Raw genomic sequence first — 18367 nt, forward strand, 5'->3', positions numbered from 1 at the left:
GTCATTTTTAAAAATTTAAATCTTATTCATTTCACTTCTTTGCAAATTTAAGAGTCAACAGCATAGAGATGGTATTTAAAATTGTGTGAATATCAACTGGCAGTTAGCATGTAGAAGAATGTAAATTGATCCATTCTTATCTTCTTGTACAAAGCTCAAGTCTAAGTGGACCAAGGAACTCCACATAAAACCAGAGACACTGAAACTTATAGAGGAGAAAGTAGGGAAGAGCCTCGAAGATATGGGCCCAGGGGAACAATTCCCGAACAGAACACCAATGGCTTGTGCTGTAAGTTCAAGAATGGACAAATGGGACCTCTTAAAATTTCAAAGCTTCTGTAAGGCAAAGGACACTGTCAATAAGACAAAATGGCAACCAACAGATTGTGAAAAGATCCTTACCAATCCTAAATCTGATAAGGGGCTAATATCCAATATATATATAAAGAACTCAAGAAGTTGGACTCCAGAAAACCAAATAACCCTATTAAAAAATGCGGTACAGAGCTAAACAAAGAATTCTCAACTGAGGAATACTGAATGTCTGAGAAGCACCTAAAAAAATGTTCAACATCCTTAATCATCAGGGAAATGCAAATCAAAACAACCCTGAGATTCCACCTCACATCAGTCAGAATGGCTAAGATCAAAAACTCAGGTGACAGCAGATGCTGGCAAGGATGTGGAGAAAGAGGAACATTCCTCCATTGCTGTGGGATTGCAAGCTGATACAACCACTCTGGAAATCAATTTGGCAGTTTCTCAGAAAAGTGAACATAGTTCTACCAGAAGACCCAGCAATACCACTCCTGGGCATATACCCAGAAGATGTTCCAACTTATAATAAGGACACATGCTCCACTATGTTCATAGCAGCCCTTTTTTTGAGGCGGGGGGGAGGAGGAGGACAGGATTTATTCAGCTTACACTTCCACACTGCTGTTCATGACAAAAGGAAGTCAGGACTGGAACTCAAGCTGGTCAGGAAGGAGGAACTGATGCAGAGGCTATGGAGGGATTGCTTGCTTCCCTTACTGGCTTGCTTCCCTTCGCTTGCTCAGCTTGCTTTCTTACAGAACCCAAGACTACCAGTTTAGGGATGGCACCACCCACAATGGGTCTATCCCCCTTGACCACCAACTGAGAAAATGCCCCACAGCTGGATCTCATGAAGGCACTTCCCCAACTGAAGCTCCTTTCTTTGTGATAACTTCAGCCTGTGTCAAGTTGACACACAAAACCAGCCAGTACATATGACAAGGGAATAATGAATTTGAGACTAATTTGAGCAAAATAGCAAGACCCTCTCTTAAAAGTCAAGTGATGAAGTTTTTCATATTGCTTTAAAGAGAGAGAGGTGTGTAGTCTAGTTTATAGCCAGAGGTAGATATTTTCAGTAATGGCAGACCTGGTTCCTGATTCTATACTCATATCTGGTTGTCTATAGAGCCCTGGTCATGCCATGAGCAACACCATAAGTACATGGAATCTAAATGGATGGAATATATTCATGTTTTCAACATTATTGGTTTGATAGACTTGATTTGCTGAAGAAATTAATTATCTTTCACCCTAATTTATATAGTATAAGCTCATTTTAAAAAATGGTGTTCTCACAAGAGATTGTATAATAATCCATCATATTCATAAAGTACACTTGCATTCTCTGGTCTTTTCAGGTAACCTTTCATGATGCTCATGCTGAGAGTTGCAATTGTAGCTAACAAAAGGTTTTTGTTTTATAGTTGTGGACTACTGCTGGTCATGCCGTTTCTGAGATTATTTATTGGTATTTCCTTTCCTGTTGCATATACATATATCCATAATAGCCAGAAGCTGGAAAGAACCCAGATGTTCTTCAATAGAGGAATGGATACAGCAAATGTGGTACATTTACACAATGGAGTACTACTTAGCTATTAAAAACAATGAATTCATGATATTCTTAGACAAATGGATGGATCTGGAGGATATCATCCTAATTGAGGTAACCCAATCACAAAATAACACACATGATATTCACTCACTGATAAGTGGATATTAGCCTAGAAGATTATAATACCCAAGATACAATTTGCAAAACACATGAAACTCAAGAAGAAGGAAGACCAAAGTGTGGATACTTCAATCCTTCTTAGAAGGGGGAACAAAATACCCATGAAAGTTGTTACAGAGACAAAGTTTGGAACAGAGACTGAAGGAATGACCATCCAGAAACTGCCCCACCTGGGGATCCATCATCCCATAAACAACCACCAAACCCAAACACTATTGCATATGCCAACAAGAGCTTGCTGACAGGAGCCTGATATAGCTGTCTCCTGAGAGGCTCTGCCAGTGCCTGACTAATACAGAAGTAGGTGCTCACATTCATCCATTTGACAGAGCACAGGGTCCCCAATGAAGGAGCTAGAGAAAATACCCAAGGAGCTGAAGGAGTTTGCAGCCCCCTAGGAGGAACAACAATATGACCTGACCAGTAACCCCAGAACGCCCTGGGACTAAACCACCAATCAAAGAAAACACATGGAGGAACTCATGGCTCTAGTTGCATGTGTAGCAGAGGATGGCCTAGTTGGTCATCAATGGGATGAGAGACCCTTGGTCCTGTGAAGGTTCTATGCCCCAGTATGGGGAATGCCTGGGTCAGGATGTGGGAGTGCGTGGGTTGGGGAACAGGGGGAGGGGGAGAGGATAGGGGATTTTTGGAGGGGAAACTAGGAAAGGGGATAACATTTGAAATGTAAATAAAGAAAATATCTAATAAAAAACCGAAATGAACAAACAAACATGTGAATAGATGAACTTGCCAAGGAAGAGTATATCCAGAACACAAAAGGGGACTCAGATTTAAGTATTGGGCCACAATTCCATTGTAAACCAGAGGAAGAGGACTTGAGAAGTAGGAGAGACACCCAGGTTAGGAGATCACTTAAAACTCAGCAGGGCTGGGGTGAGTGGGGGAGGTTTTGAGGATACAAACTAGGTTGGATAATTTTGAAAAGCTGATGCAGAGGTGATTTGTAAATTGTTATAGGATTTTGCAAAGTGAGGATTGTTTTTGTCCTTTAAAAGTTATTTCAGCCAAATTGTTGCAATCAAAATCAGATCAGAGCAGACAGCACAGTCACTGGGAAGAGGAGGAAGAGAAGACCCTTTGGAGAAATTTAGCTGCTCTGGGGAAAGACATAGAACTGAACAGTTACTTATGAGGAGGAAGTATATTCTTTAGAGTGAAGAGGTTTTTTTGTTTTGTTTTGTTTTTGTATTCTCTAGAGTACTTCTGAACTTGGGATGCATCTATCTTTGCTCTCTTCTCTCTTAAAGTGAAGTCTGTCAATTATCTGTTACCTGGAAGATTGACTCCTAATACCTTTTTGGAGGAAGAGAAAGACTAGTTTATTTTTCAAAATTTCTGTCTACTATAGTTCTTTCTTTCATTTTGTTAGAGTCCTCAGCAAGTGGTTCCTGTTTCTTCGAATGATAACTACGGAAGCTTCTGCTTTTCTATGTTGTAATAGCTGTCAGGGGAAATTTGAGTGACAGTGCTAGTGATAACTGTAATTAGACAATATATAACGACATTTACTGTGCATATGGGGCTATTTGAGAAGACATGTTTAAATTTTTTTCTTCTGATTTGTACATGTGACACACCCATACCTACCCATCGGTCCACAGCTCCCCACAGGCATAGGATGCCACAGTGTACATGTGGAAGTCAGAAGACAACTCCACAGTCTTCTCCTTACACTTTGCTTCTAAAGCAAGCTCTGTTATATTGTTTGTGTCTTGCTGTGTATCCACACTAGATGGCCCATGAGCTTCCAGGTGGTTTCTTCAGGCTTCACCTCCCTTCTTGTTAGAGGGTGTTACTGCATCTGCCCTCTCACATGGGTTCGGAGGATTGAAGTTAGGTCATCAGGCTTGTCTGACATTTTTACCAACTGACCCTTCTTGTTGGTCCCTGGTTTTTAAATTTTAATGTTGAAAGCCACATGAAAGGCAAGAGTGGTTATTAACTTCAACAGAGAAACTATGGACTGGGAAACAGTGTGTATTGTTGTAGAGCTTTTCTTCTCAGCCACCTTGTTTATTGGGCTCTGTATTTACAAAGCAATGTCTCATCTTCTTCAATATATATCTTTGATAAATCATTTTAGCAGATAATTCTGTGCTTTTATGTCTATTATAAAAGTGTATATTTAGTATTCAATCATTTGTAACTATTATTTTTGAGATAATCAAATTCTAAAACTAGATGGGACATTTAATTAAATAGTAATGAAAATAAATTTACTAATAGGCAGACATTTTGCTAAGCTGTTTCATTCCTTCTTTATGTTGTTGTTTACTTTGATAGCTGTGAATTTGAGTTTTTAATGCATTTGTATTCTTAACAATGAGCGCATTTGTTTCTTGTTTTGCTGTTCTTTTATATGGTTTACCATTTCTAGGATGACAGAGTAGGCCATCAGTTTACCATTCTTAAACAACACTCTTGGTTTTATGACGTTTCATTTTGACAATGCTAAAGAACATGCTCACAGGCTTCATTAGTGAGTATTAATGCTGTTTCTATGGGTGCTCTACCTATTACAGAAAATTGTAATTTGTATATTAGTTAGCACTAGAATATGTAATTAAAGTTCTTGTTAGTAAAATGCTTAAGTTGCAAATAGAGTTCATGGGTTTAAGTCTTTGTTATTTTAATGTCAGAATTAAAATTTTAAGTTTTAGCCAGGCGTGGTGGCGCACGCCTTTAATCCCAGCACTCAGGAGGCAGAGGCAGGTGGATTTTTGAGTTTGAGGCCAGACTGGTCTACAAAGTGAGTTCCAGGACAGCCAGGGCTACACAGAGAAACCCTGTCTCAAAAAACCAAAAAAAAAAAAAAAAAAACAAAAAAAACCCAAAAAAAACCTAACCAAACAAAAATTTTAAGTTATAAACTTGAACTCCTTCATTTCAGATAATTGACCAAAGTATCTGTGGTTGATTGTGTTATGAAGTTACTTTATAATAATGATAGGATAAGCATATTCTATACTTTTTCTGAAAATTATTTACTTATAACTTAATGAAAGTATTTTTACTGTGACATTTTTGAAAGGTCTGTTTTTTTGATGACAATATAATGATTGTCCGAGGCAATGCAGGTGACCCAGGGAGATCGAGCTGCAAGCTCTTTCTGGACCCCTGGCAAAGGAGTGATCTGTTAAAGGCCAGTGTCACCTTGGGCTCTGTGAGGCTAGGGTGCTCGCTGCCTGCTGTTCACAGCTACCCATGTCACCTGAGTAATTTGCCAGTACACTAATCTCTTTGGAGATAAAATTCCCTAGTGTGTTACTAAATGTTGATTTTTTTTTTAAGAATTTACAGTACCGTAACTGAAATATTAATATTTAAAATACTTAATTCCTTAATTCTCCCTCATTTGCTTACCCACAGCCTATTCAATTTCTTTGTTTGGCAGAACTGCCAAATGTGTTACCCACTACTGAGATTGTTCAGCCCCTGATGTGATTTCTGGTGGTAACTTGTCTTGTGTTGTGTGTAGGAGACAGGTATTTTATGACAGATTGTTATGTAGTGCATGCTCTGTGGAATTCAGAGGAAAATCCAGGCTCAGTGATTAACAGTGCCAAAAAAACCAAACCAAACCAAACCAACCCAACCCAACCCCCCAAAAAACCCAAAACAAGTAACCAGCCATTGTTCAAATGACAGCGGTGCTGGTGGTGTTTCTCTTTGGCCTTTCAGACTTCTGTTGCTCCCAAATTCCATTTTATTGGGAATCCATTTTCCACCTGGTCTTTCTTGACACTTTTTTCCCCCCTACTTTAAACATTTAGTTTTTAAATAAAATTCTGTATTTCAAGAGTGAAAAAAAAAAAAAAAAAGAAAAAAGAAAATGGAGAGGCTGCAGTGTTTCGTAGTGCCTTTTGTGTTCTAGTCAGGTCAGTGGTAGGCATTACACATAATCTTAGTTCTCTCTCGTAGACGCCTACAATGTAAGCATTATTGTTTCTACTGTACAGATGTGGAGTTTGAAATGGCAAAGGTTGGCAAGCGTGTAAACTGAATACACATCTATTTAATACCCAAGGCTGGGCCCTTTCAAGGAGAGTATATTTTTTATTATTTTATTTATTTACATTTCAAATGTTGCCTCCTTACTGGTCCCCCCTCCTAAGTTCTTCACCCCATCCCCTTTCTCTCTGCCTCTGAGAAGGTGGTCCCCCACCTGCCCATTCAACCCCACCTCACCACAGCAGCATCCCTCTTCCCATTTGTGTCATAGTAGAATGTCTTTTTTTGAACTAAGGTATTTAAATTTTGTTCTCTTGTCATAAACTCAAAATATTTTATTGCCTCTAATTAGTTTGTCTTCTCAATTGTATTAAGCTGCATATTGACATATCTACCAAAGTGCTGTAGAATAATTAAAATACTTACAGTAGGTCTTTCAAATGTTTGTAATCACAGGATAGCTCTAGACCATGCTCTGTTTACGAACAACCTCATCATTACTCTCATTCAGTTCGTTTGACTTTGTAAGAGTTCCAGGACTAGAGAACTGTTTCTGCCTTTTCTGCCATCGTCTCAGATAGATCGCACAAGATCAGAAAGTAGTTGGACGTATTTTCCAAGCATATATCTTAGAACTAACAATAATGACATTATTGGCTGATGTGAGCAAATGAAATATAGTTACTGATCAAATTCATGCTTAAAACATTTTAAGAATTTTAGGTAAAATGATAGTTATGTGTTAGCACGATGGCTCCTTTCTGAGGTTAAACTGGATATACTGACTTTTATTTATTTTTTTAACATTTCAAAGATTACATTTTGCTTATTTTGCCAGTGACCTCTGGCCAAAAGCAATAAACTCCTATCCTGTCTAGAACTAGGCTAGTTGTTTCTCAGATTTCCATGGTGAGATATTTTACTCTAATGAAAACAACTCACATTTTCACTGCTACCTTTGTTTGTTTCTCCTGGTTGCAGAAATAAACTACTACATAATATCAAAATTTTATAATTTCCTTTATTTTAATTTTAAGCAAAAAGGTTTTGTTAAAACATTTGTCTAGTAAAACTTGTGTGGAATAAATGATTTATATTCAGAAGTGACATCTAATTTTTAGTACTATATCAGTTATATAAAACATAGTTATTTTATGTAACTAAGAGATATAGTTATCTCTGTGTAACTGCACAAGCAGATTTTGGGTATAAAATGGCCCTTTCTTCCCTTGATAGTCCTGTGTTGGCTCCGTTTCTTACATGTTTCTACTGTGGCCGGCAGCTCCACACTGCTTGTGTGACGCTGCTATGGCAGTTACTGAAGACGGTGTTGTTCTTTGTCCCTTTGCCAGCATCACAGAATACCTCCTTCACTTGGAGTTTTTTTTTCTGCTGTAAATGGACAAAAGCAACATATGAACTAAACCATATTGAATATGTCTCACATTAATTTTGTTTCTACTCAGTGAATTTTGATCATTAAATTAGCCAGAAAAATTAACTCTTTTTTTCTCAGTGTAGATTTTTTTTCTTTTGTGATGTGGTTTTATTTGGTAGTTCAAGATGGTCTTGTACTCATTATGTTACAAATAAAGATTTTCCTGTCTCAGCCTCCAGAATGCTAGGATTTTACACACACACACACACACACACACACACACACCCTTAGCTTGCCTAATTATTTTTCACCTCATTCTAAGTATTCAGTGAGATGGATCACCAAGTAGACATTTGTCACCAAGCCTGTATAGCTCTATTCTGTTTGTAAGTGTCTAAATTTGCCTTGTTTATAAGAACAGCTAAGTATGTTTGGTCACTGTGTTTCAGTTCCCTGAGTTTTATGTTTAGAATTTTGTTTATATAGTAAATATAACCATTGGTTATATCCCTTTCCCATTATTTTACATTTGTTAAATAATTTAAAGTTTTAAAGAGTTTTACTTTGATCTAGTTCTTTTATTTTTATTATTTAAAATATATTCTTCTCTCATGCATTACACTCTGATTGCAGTTTCTCCAGTCCGCAACTCCTCCTAGTCCAACCTCTCTACTTTCCCTCTCTCCCAGACTCATTTCCCTTCAGAAAAGAACAGATCTTCCGGGGATATCAACCGAACATGGCATGACAAGTTAGAAGCACAGAACCTCATATCAAGGCTGGACAAGGCAACCCAGTAGGAGCAAAGGGTTCTAAGAGCAGGTGAAAGATTCAGAGTGACCCCACTCCCATTGTTAGGAGTCCCACAAGAACACCAGGGTACTCAAACATAACATATATACCAAGGACCTAGATCAGACCCATATAGGCTCAGTGATGGTCACTTCAGTCCCTGTGAGCCCCTATGAGCCCTGCTTAATTGATTTTGTAGGCCATGTTCTCATGGTGTCTTCAAACCCTCTGGTTCCTATAATCCTTCCTTCTCTTCTTCCAAGGGGTTCCCTGAGCACCTGATGTTTAACTGTGGATCTCTGCATTTTACTGTCAGTTGTTGGAGGAAGCCTTCTGATGGTGATTGGGTTCGGCACCAGTCTACGAGTATAGGAAAATATTATAGGAGTCATTTTATTGACTTTTTTTCCAGTTGTATTTGGTTCCATTTTGGGCTGTCCAACCTCTGGTTCTTGGCCATCAAGGCAATGTCAAGTGTGGACTCCCTTTTATGGCATGGCCTCAAATTGAACCAGTCATTGGTTGGCCACCCCTACAGGTTCTGTGCCACCGTTACCCCAGTACATCTTGCATGTAGGACAAATTGTAGTTTGAAGGTTTTGTTTTTGGGGCGATGTTCTAATTTCTCCACTGTAATTCTTACCTGGTTACAGAAGAGGCAATTTTAGGTTCCGTATCTCCCATTACTAGGGTCACACTCTTCGGTTCAAGGGAGTTTCCACTACACCAGGTTTGGTTTTATTCTTAGAGTACTGTAGTGTAATGTAAATTTTATGGCTATGATAACTGAGGTAATCATAGCAAAATCCTGAGTTTTCTATAAATCATTTTCATCTCTGAGGCTTTGTTTTGTATTTTGAATATAGTCTTCCCAAGTATCTCTGAGTGGCCTGGAACTCACCTTTGGAGGCAGGCGGGCCGCCTCTCCCAGTCATAGCAAATCTTCTCCCTCTTCCTATCAAGTATGCAGATTGCAGGTCTGCACTGCTATGCTTGAGCATAAATTTCAGACTGATTTTTATATTAAATATAGTCTCTATATTTCCCAAATATTCCCCAGACACACTTTCTGTCTCTCTGTGTGCATGCATGTATGGCACATGTGGGAAGTTATAGTACAACTTGTTAGGAATCTGTTCTTCCTTTCTACCTTGTAGGTTCTGAGGATCGAACTTGGGTTCAGTCAAGCTTGGCAGCAAATGCCTTTACCTGCTTAGCCCTCTTCTTCCATGATACCTTTTGCAGCGTTCATCTTTCTCCCTCAAACCAGGTCAAGTTTACATATTCGTTACATGTGGTTATGTATTTCTCATATTCAATTTTGAACATTACTATGTCCACCACATTTTCCCCAGTAGAATAACTTTTTGGAGAAATCTGGCCAGTTGTCTTGTTAGAGACTGTCTCTATTCTCATAAGTTATATACTTTATTTAAGAACTTTTGGTATCTTGCTAATTCAAGACATGTTTTATGTATTATTATAAGATACTGATTTTAAATATGTACTTTTAGTAGGAATATATTAGTGTTTGTAGCTTTGTACCTTCAATCAATAGTTATAAGACTAGTTTATTTCTCACAGAACAGCACAGTTGTCTAAATATTTTTGTTATTAGAAGTAATCATAATAGTAAGAGAAAAATTTAAACTTTATGTAGACACTCATTGAAGACTTATTTGGCACCTAGTGTATTTGGGTATCAATTAAATCCTGGGATGTCCATGTATCAAACAAGTATTTTTGTCTTATTAAAACTGATACGGCAATAGAGAAAACTAGATAGTTAATGGTTGAAAAGTCATACCAGCCAGTTTTGAGGAAGAATTCTGTGGAAGAGGGGGAGGAAGGATTGAAGAAGCCAGAGGGGTCAAGGACATCACAAGAAAACCCGCAGAATCAACTAATATGGGCTCATAGCAGCTCACAGACTGAACCACTGAACCAGGGAGCCTATATGAGACTAACCTAGGCCCTCTGCACATATTTTTAAGTTGTGGAACTCCTAACATTGGGTGCAGAGGCTGTCTCTGACTCTTGCCTGCTTTTGGAACCTCTTCCTCCTACTGGGTTGCCTTGTGCAGCTTTAACAAGAGAGGAAGTGCGTGGTCTTACTGCAGCTCTATATGCCATGGCAAGTTGATAGCCATGAGCGGTCTGTCCTTTTCTGAAGAGAAGTGGATGGGGGGAGGTGTATAGGGAAGTGGAGAAAACCAAGGTCCCACAGTATAAAGAAACAAAGGAATGAACAACATAAATAACCTCCCACCCCAATTAAGGAACAAAGGTCAGAGGGGAGTGGGGCATTGCAGTTTTAAGTGGGTTTGTTGAAGAAGGCAAAGTAAGGAAGGAGAGCACTGAAGCTTGACTCAAGAAGATGAGGAGAAAGGGGGACACTTCAGTCATTTAGCAGTCTCCAGCCCTCAGGTTCTTTTCTTTTCTTTTCTCTTCTTTTCTTTTCTCTTCTCTCTTTTCTTTTCTTTTCTTTTCTTTTCTTTTCTTTTCTTTTCAAGTTTTTATTGATTATTTTATTTATTTGCACTTCAAATGTTATTCCCTTCCCGGTTTTTCCTCTGAAAACCCCCTATGCCACCCCCCAAGTACTTTTAATATAACCATTTTTTGAATAGTTACTTTGAGAAGAAGGTAATGCCAATATGAGAACCATGGAGGATAACTTACTAGGCTATCTCATCTAGGTTTGCATTGTAGTTCTGTTTCTTTTCCTAGCATGCTTCTTGATCTTTATGTTGGTAATATGATACTTATTTTGTGCGTTGTTTTATACAAGTATAATGAAATTTGCCCCTTTGCTCTTTTCACAGTGATAAGGCACACTATTCTTTGTGTCTGTCTGTCTGTCTGTCTGTCTATGTGTTTATTCTATTTGTCTTATCTGTCAATTAAATTTGTGTATACGCAAGTGCACATGGATGTGGGATGTATGTGCATGTGTGTGTGTGTGCGTGCGTGCGTGTAGGCCCAAGGACAACCTTGGGTATTATTCCTCAGGAGCCTTCTACTTTTTAATCGAGACAGGTTCTGTCATGGACCTGCACTTCATAAAGTTGATTAGGTTGGCTGGGCAGTCATCATCCCCAAGGATTTGCCTCTTCCCACCTCCTTAGCTCTGGGGTTCCTAGACTGGTCCAAGATGTCCAGTTTTATTTTATATGGATTCTGGGGACCATTCTGGGCTTCATGCTTGTAAGACAAATTACTTTACATGTTAAATTATCTCCCCGCCCCTAATATTCTTACAATATTTAAAACTGTTTAGTATGGAATCCATTTTGGCAAACTCATTTATTTTCACTATTAGTATGTGTATTACTTAATGAGGTGATAATATGAAAAAATGTTATCCAGATTTCTTTTCTGAAATGACCTTAATTTTTATTCATTATATTTCAAGCTTTGTTAGTCATTAAAAAGTAAGGGGTTTTATGAGAAGGATGTAGAATTTTTCTTGAAATTAAAGTTAACCTCATGGCAATTATGGCAGGAAGACTATAAGATGCAGTTATAATGGAACAAGAAATTAAGAACATGCTTGTCTTCAAGCACATTGGCTAAACAAAGTAACATCCAAGATTATCATTTAGAGGTCTGAAGCATAGCTGGGGTAGGGAAAATAGGAAATAATAATAAAACCCAAGAAAGAAACAGGAAGCAAATAGGGACAAAAAGGAATTTGCAGTGCATTGCATCAAGAAAGTATCATTTGTGCTTGTTGGCCATAGAAGATTCTAAATATTGTGGAAGCCAAGTCAAACTTTGTCCTAGCCCCCTCTGTCAAACATAGGGTGACAAATCTGTCTCATCTATTGTTTTCTGAAATATGGTATTCATGTTTGAAATGTGCCATTGTGGAACAAAGTTCATTTCTGACGTAATGAGTCTGACCTTCCTCGTTTTGTGGCATTTCTGTTTTCTTGAACACGTGTTTGTCATTATTGTCTTTTAGAAAGTCTTCAGGCAATCATCCAGGAAAAGAAAATAACAGCAACTAACACTTCTATGTTATGTCCTAGGATAAAAAATACAGACTTTTAAAACTACTCAGGGATTTTCTTTCTTTTCCCTTGCTATATTTTGTATTTAGAAAATTTATGGAGAATACATACATTATATTCATATATACATAATTATAAAAACCTTCTTTTCTCTTAAAAGTATGATCTTGTCTATGTATAAATAATTATTTACATATTAGCATTTATATTTCATGCAATTGAAATTAGTGTTTTTCTGGGGTCAGAAATTATAGTCTTTATTTGTTATAGAGTATTTTTAAAATTAGTTTTTAAAACTACTTGTTCCATTTAACTGTATTCTTATATTTATAAACTCTTAAGAATTGCCAGTTATACTTAATGTCAAAAATAATTATTTAGTAGCTGGAGAGATGGCTCAGAGGTTAAGAGTAATTATTGCTTTTGAAGAGGACTGTGCTTTGGCTCCTAGCACCTACAAGATCATACCCACCTGTAACATCAGTTCCAAGAACCCAGTACCATCTTCTGGCTTCCTTGAACACTCTGGCATATGGCACTCTTATGTACACACAGTCAAAATACTCATAAACATAAATATAAAAGAAATCCGTTAACAATTACTATTTCATCCTGAGTCATATTTCCATTAGTTATAGTTTCTGAACTTTCAAAACCTGGAATAATTACACATGACAAATTTTTTGAATAATTATCTAGAAAAATTTTAGGAAGCCTATTTCATATGTGCCAAATTTATTTAACTTCAATGTATTCTGTGGTTTTTAATTTTTATAAGGGCTTTAGCAATTAGTTTCTAGACATTAAACTATCATGGTCTTTAGTTTTCTCTTAAGGGTGGTTTTTTGTGTAGTTCTCCAAAGCTGCTCTTGAACTTCTTGAGTATTAGGATATCTCTAGATTTCTTATCCTACTGCCTCTGGTCTCCCACATGGTGGAATTGCAGACATATGCCACATCTCCTAATTATTACGTATATTTTTAACAGACACTTTTCTGATATAGTATTTTCGTTTTTACATAGCATCATTTCTGTAGATAAGGTAGATAAATGGGTATGGGCTGACTTGGTTAAGGTCTAATAGATAAATGGGTATGGGCTGACTTGGTTAAGGTCTAATAGACAGATAGGTATGGGCTGACTTGGTTAAGGTCTAATAGACAGTACCAATTCTTTGGGTTCTGGAAGTAACTTAATCCAATATACCATAATTTCTGCTCATGTGAGAAAAATGACACAACCACTTTCTTGTGATCATGGTAGCATTCTAGATTGGCTGTTTTGATTAAGTTTTGAAACAGCTTACTTTCCCACATTGGACTCCTTTTAATAAAAGCAGAATGAAGACTACACACCTGCACAAGCCATTTAGAGCTAGATCTGATTAATTCTTTGTTTTAATAGTGGGAACATTCTTATGTCAGTACTGTGCCAGGCACAGAGTTGGAGCTCTGTTTGCTCAAGTTTAAAACAAATATCAATGACAGGAGTTAGAAAAACTACCCTGAAGTCAGATGGGTTCAAGTTCTGCTCTTGAATATTTAACCCTTACATATTTATCTCTTAAAAGTAAAGTTAACTTGAACAGTATGAGTTTACACGACTTAATAAAAACATTTGAAGCCGGGCGTGGTGGCGCACGCCTTTAATCCCAGCACTCGGGAGGCAGAGGCAGGCGGATTTCTGAGTTCGAGGCCAGCCTGGTCTACAAAGTGAGCTCCAGGACAGCCAGGGCTATACAGAGAAACCCTGTCTCGTAAAAACCAAAAAAAAAAAAAACCAAAAAAAAAAAAAATTGAAATAGTAGTATTTCAGCATGCTTTTATATATTGTCCCTTGTCAAAGGTGTAGTTTACCTATAGGGCTGTTATCTCATAGGGCTCTTAGAAAAGAGTTACAGAAGATAATTCCATTGCTCTTTTCAATAGACTCAAACAGATTTTTACCAATGAATACACTCTTACAAGACAAGTTACAGTTACCAAACTGTAAACTGTTCAATTACAGAAAGTCTATCATGCATCTATTTAACTTTTGCACCTCCTAAAGTCTGTTAAAAGTCTATTTGGTTTACAGGTTTTTTGTTTGTTTGTTTGTTTGATTTTTGTTTTGTTTTTGTTTTCAGAGACAGGGTTTCTCTGTGTAGCCCTGGCTGTCCTAGAACTCACTTTGTAGACCAGGCTGGCCTCGAACTCAGAAATCTGCTTGCCTCTGCCTCCCAAGTGCAGGGATTAAAGGCGTGCACCACCACGCCCGGCTTTTACAGGTTATTTTTTGAAGAAGAGTTTTAAAGCACTGACTTTGAATTGCCAAACAAACATGTATGAAAAAGAAGATGACATAAACTTTAAAAAGAGCCTGAAACTACACATTGTAGAATATGGGTGAAATACAAAATAAGTCTTGAAACAGAAAAAAATGACAATTTATGTTCTCCAGGATTATAGTCTGAAGTACTTGACAATGTCTTAGGTCAAAAGTACATAATTATATTTGGTTAGAAAGAGGCTAATGCTGAGTGCTATGTATCATGTTGAATGCTAAAAGTGGTTATCTGTTTTTTTCAGAAGATAAATTCTAAAAGAGTCCTTTAAGCTTAACAAGTAGAACATTGAAAAAAGTACAAGGCTAGTCATTATAACATTTTCAAATCATGGTTCAGTTCAGATATTGACCAACTTTCAAAAATAGTTATATGTTATTTATTTTTTGACCATTTTCTTTGACAATTCTATACTTGTAAACTACATTCTTGAACATATCCACACCCGACTCCTCTTGTCTCTGCATTGAGGCCAGTTAGTGCTGCATTCTGGAATGATGATTGATCTTTTGATCATGTGGGTCTTGTTCAGATAACTATAGTTGCAGTGATATCCTAGAGCAATGCCCATGTCCTGTCCAGAAGACAGCAGTTTGTTGCACTTCTCCCTATCCTGCAGCTCTTACATATTTTCTGTTCACTTCTCAGTGTTCCCTGAGCCTTGTAGTAGAGAAGCTCTCCACACCTCTTCATTTCCAGGTTAAAAAGAATCTGAACACAGATGACCCTAACTTATAGAACTGCGTGACTGCCACAAAAGACAGATACTACATGCTTTATAAACTAGTTACTGGAAGTTACTAAATATGGCAGCAGTGTCCTACAACAAAAAACAAACCTAAGGAAAGGAGAGACTCCAATCCCTAGGGCTGCCACATTATGTTAAAATGTTCAGTTACAACGAAGTATGCGACATGTAAAGAAAGCAGAGCTGATTCACAAAAACAGATGAAATAACAATGTCTATGAAGAAGCACAGTATTAAACTTAGTAGCCAAGACTATCAAGTGCTTCAATATGCTTAATTAGTTAAATCACAAGGAAATCAGAATAATAATGTATACCACAAATGGAGAATATCAGCAAAGAGAAAGAACAATTTAATGCAGTAGCCAAAATTATCTTGAGCAGAATAAGCAAAGTTGGAGAAACCATGAAAACTGACTTCAGATTCTACTGTTAAGTCAGAGCAGCAAAAACAAGATGTAACTTGACAAAAGAACAAACATGTAGATCACTGGAATAGGATAGCAGACTCCTATTGTGTACTCATGCATCCACTGCCACTTGAGTCTGACAAAGATACTGAAAATTCATTGAAGAAAAGAGAGGAAAGAAAGAACCAAAAATAATGAACAAACATCCCATGCTCCAAATATCTTGAGCTAAGTGGTGTTGAGTAAAGTTGATGTTCATATATAATATCTCAGTCTGTGCAAGAATCAATCCAAAACAATTCAGGGACTTAATGTAAGATCTGAAACTGCTAGAGGCAAACACTTGAAGTTGTAGATATAGGTAAAGACTCCATGAAAAGAGTTCCGGTAAGTGAGGAAGTAATAGCAAGATTTGACAAGAATGGTTCCATGATATTAAAAAACTTCTACATAGCTCTGCATACAATTCTCAGTAAAGAGACACTTTACAGAACGAGAAAACATGGTCCACTATACCAATGATAGGTGATTAATACTTAGAATATATAGTAAAGTCCAGAAGTTAAATATCAAAGACAAGTCTCAATCAATAAGTAGGCCATTGAACCCATAATTCTTGAAAGAAAAAAATACAAGTCATCAATAAGTATATGAAAATGTTTAAACTTAGCTATCAGAGAAATGCAAATCAAAATTATGCTGAGGGTTTATCCGACACGTGTCAGAGGGTCTATTAACATGACAACAGATGCATAATGAGGAAAATAACCTTTAAACTCCACTGATTGTAATGTGAAGTAATGCTTCCATTACTGAAATCATGTGGAGATGTCTCTCAGAATTTAAAATAAAACTTCCAATGTCATCTAGCTCTATCACTCCTGGATACATACCAAAGGAATCTAGGCCAGCCCGTATCACAGAGGTACTTGAATATCCATGGGTGTTTGTGACACCATTCTTAATATGAAGTCAGCCTGGATATCCACCCACACGTGAATGTTCTATGTATATATAAGGGAGTTTTATGTGGCCATAAATAAGAATGACAATTGTCGTTTTCAGAAAAATGGATGGAACTAGCAATTAGGATGTTAATATAAGCCTGTCTCAGAAAGACAAATGTCACATATTTTCTGTGAAATCTGTATTAACTGTACACATACAGACAGAACATAAAAGCAGAATGGGAGAGAAGGGAGCTGACGAATGGGGTGGGATAAAAGGGTATTCAGAGTGAGTCTGAGGGCAGTATGAGCCATACCTGGATCACAGTGTCACAATGAAACTTGTTATTTACGTGCTAATATGAATATAGGTGTAAAAGAAGAAAAACACAAGTTTCATCTCTAGACGTGATTCTCATCTAAAGATGAGATATACACACATGCCAAAACCTAAACAACCTTGAAACCTGAAGCAGTTTTGATTCCAAGAGTTTGGGATAAGGAGTACTCAACCTACACTCAGTATATTCAACTGCTGCTTATCTTTTGTTTGGCAGGAAATTAGAAAAAAATGAGGGTTCATTTTCTAGATTCTCTTGATTTTGTGGGATAGATATCTAAATGAGTCAGGGAAAGATTGAGAATATCAGGCACTTGGCAGCTGCAAATTCCTTGTTACTTTGTCAACAGCTTCTCTTAAAGACTGAAATATTTATTCCCCCAAGTGCTAGGAAATTTGTTCAATTGTTTGTCTCAGCAGGGAGTGCTGCCCTGAAATTGTTGAATTTTTTAAAAGGAGTCTTTCTCAAAAAGCTGATACTTCCTTTCTAGTGAAAAGCACATTAAATGACTTACTGATATGGAGTTACAGAATGCTATGTTTTTGAGACATTTGAAAGAGCTTTAGGGTTCTATCAGTCATTGTTTAAAGTGTCAGCCTTCACATAGATACATAAGTGGTGTTTGACCAAGAGAAGTCCTGAGTGCGGTTAGAGGAAATATGAGTACATATTCAGGGTTAACATTTGGAGGATTGTACTAGATGTGGGAAAGATTTAACTTCACAGAATTTCATTTGCTTCTCTGGGGACAGCCATTGGTTCTGGGAATGGTATATAAAAAAGTCTAAAGCAGCCAATTTGTCATTTTTGAATGGATTTATACAACATTATGCAAATTGTATGTCTGAAAATTGTGAAAAATAATGTTACAAAACCTTACAAATATGTAAATTATAAATATTAGTCAGAAGGGTGAGTGCTGTCATTACTTTCTGCTATACCTAGCACAGTCAGAAGGCAATCCATATAGAATGTGTTAGTTGTGGTTGAATTCATTGCCAAGAGACAAAAGGGAAGGTTATAGTTTTTATTTTGCATCGTTATCTGTTTAAAAATTTTAGAATGTATAATTTCTATAACATAAAGTCTACTAGTAGAGGCAGTGTGCATACAGTAGTATATGCATTAGTAGAGGCAGTGTGCATACAGTAGTATATGCATTAGAGGCAGTGTGCATACAGTAGTATATGCATTAGAGGCAGTGTGCATACAGTAGTATATGCATGCCAGGAAGCTTGGAGTAGCAGGAAAAGGCTTTCAAAATAACTTAAATAGTTCTTGCCTTTTGAGTTTCATAGTTTGAACAAAGCAATTTTGAAAAAATAAAAAGCTCTTCTGGTCAGAAAAGCACCGGGATAGCTAGGGCGCAGGGTCAGCTGAC

The 18367-nt window shown here is 37.2% G+C and overlaps 1 protein-coding gene across 2 annotated transcripts in view; it reads left to right on the top strand.

The window, feature by feature from the left end:
* Positions 1 to 18367, top strand: part of Pde3b (phosphodiesterase 3B) — a 122657-nt gene that overhangs the window by 34308 nt on the left and 69982 nt on the right. The gene's annotated exons all lie outside the window — the stretch shown is intronic.

The sequence above is a fragment of the Mus caroli genome, chromosome 7 (assembly GCF_900094665.2).
Source record: "Mus caroli chromosome 7, CAROLI_EIJ_v1.1, whole genome shotgun sequence".
Taxonomy (NCBI): Eukaryota; Metazoa; Chordata; class Mammalia; order Rodentia; family Muridae; genus Mus; species Mus caroli.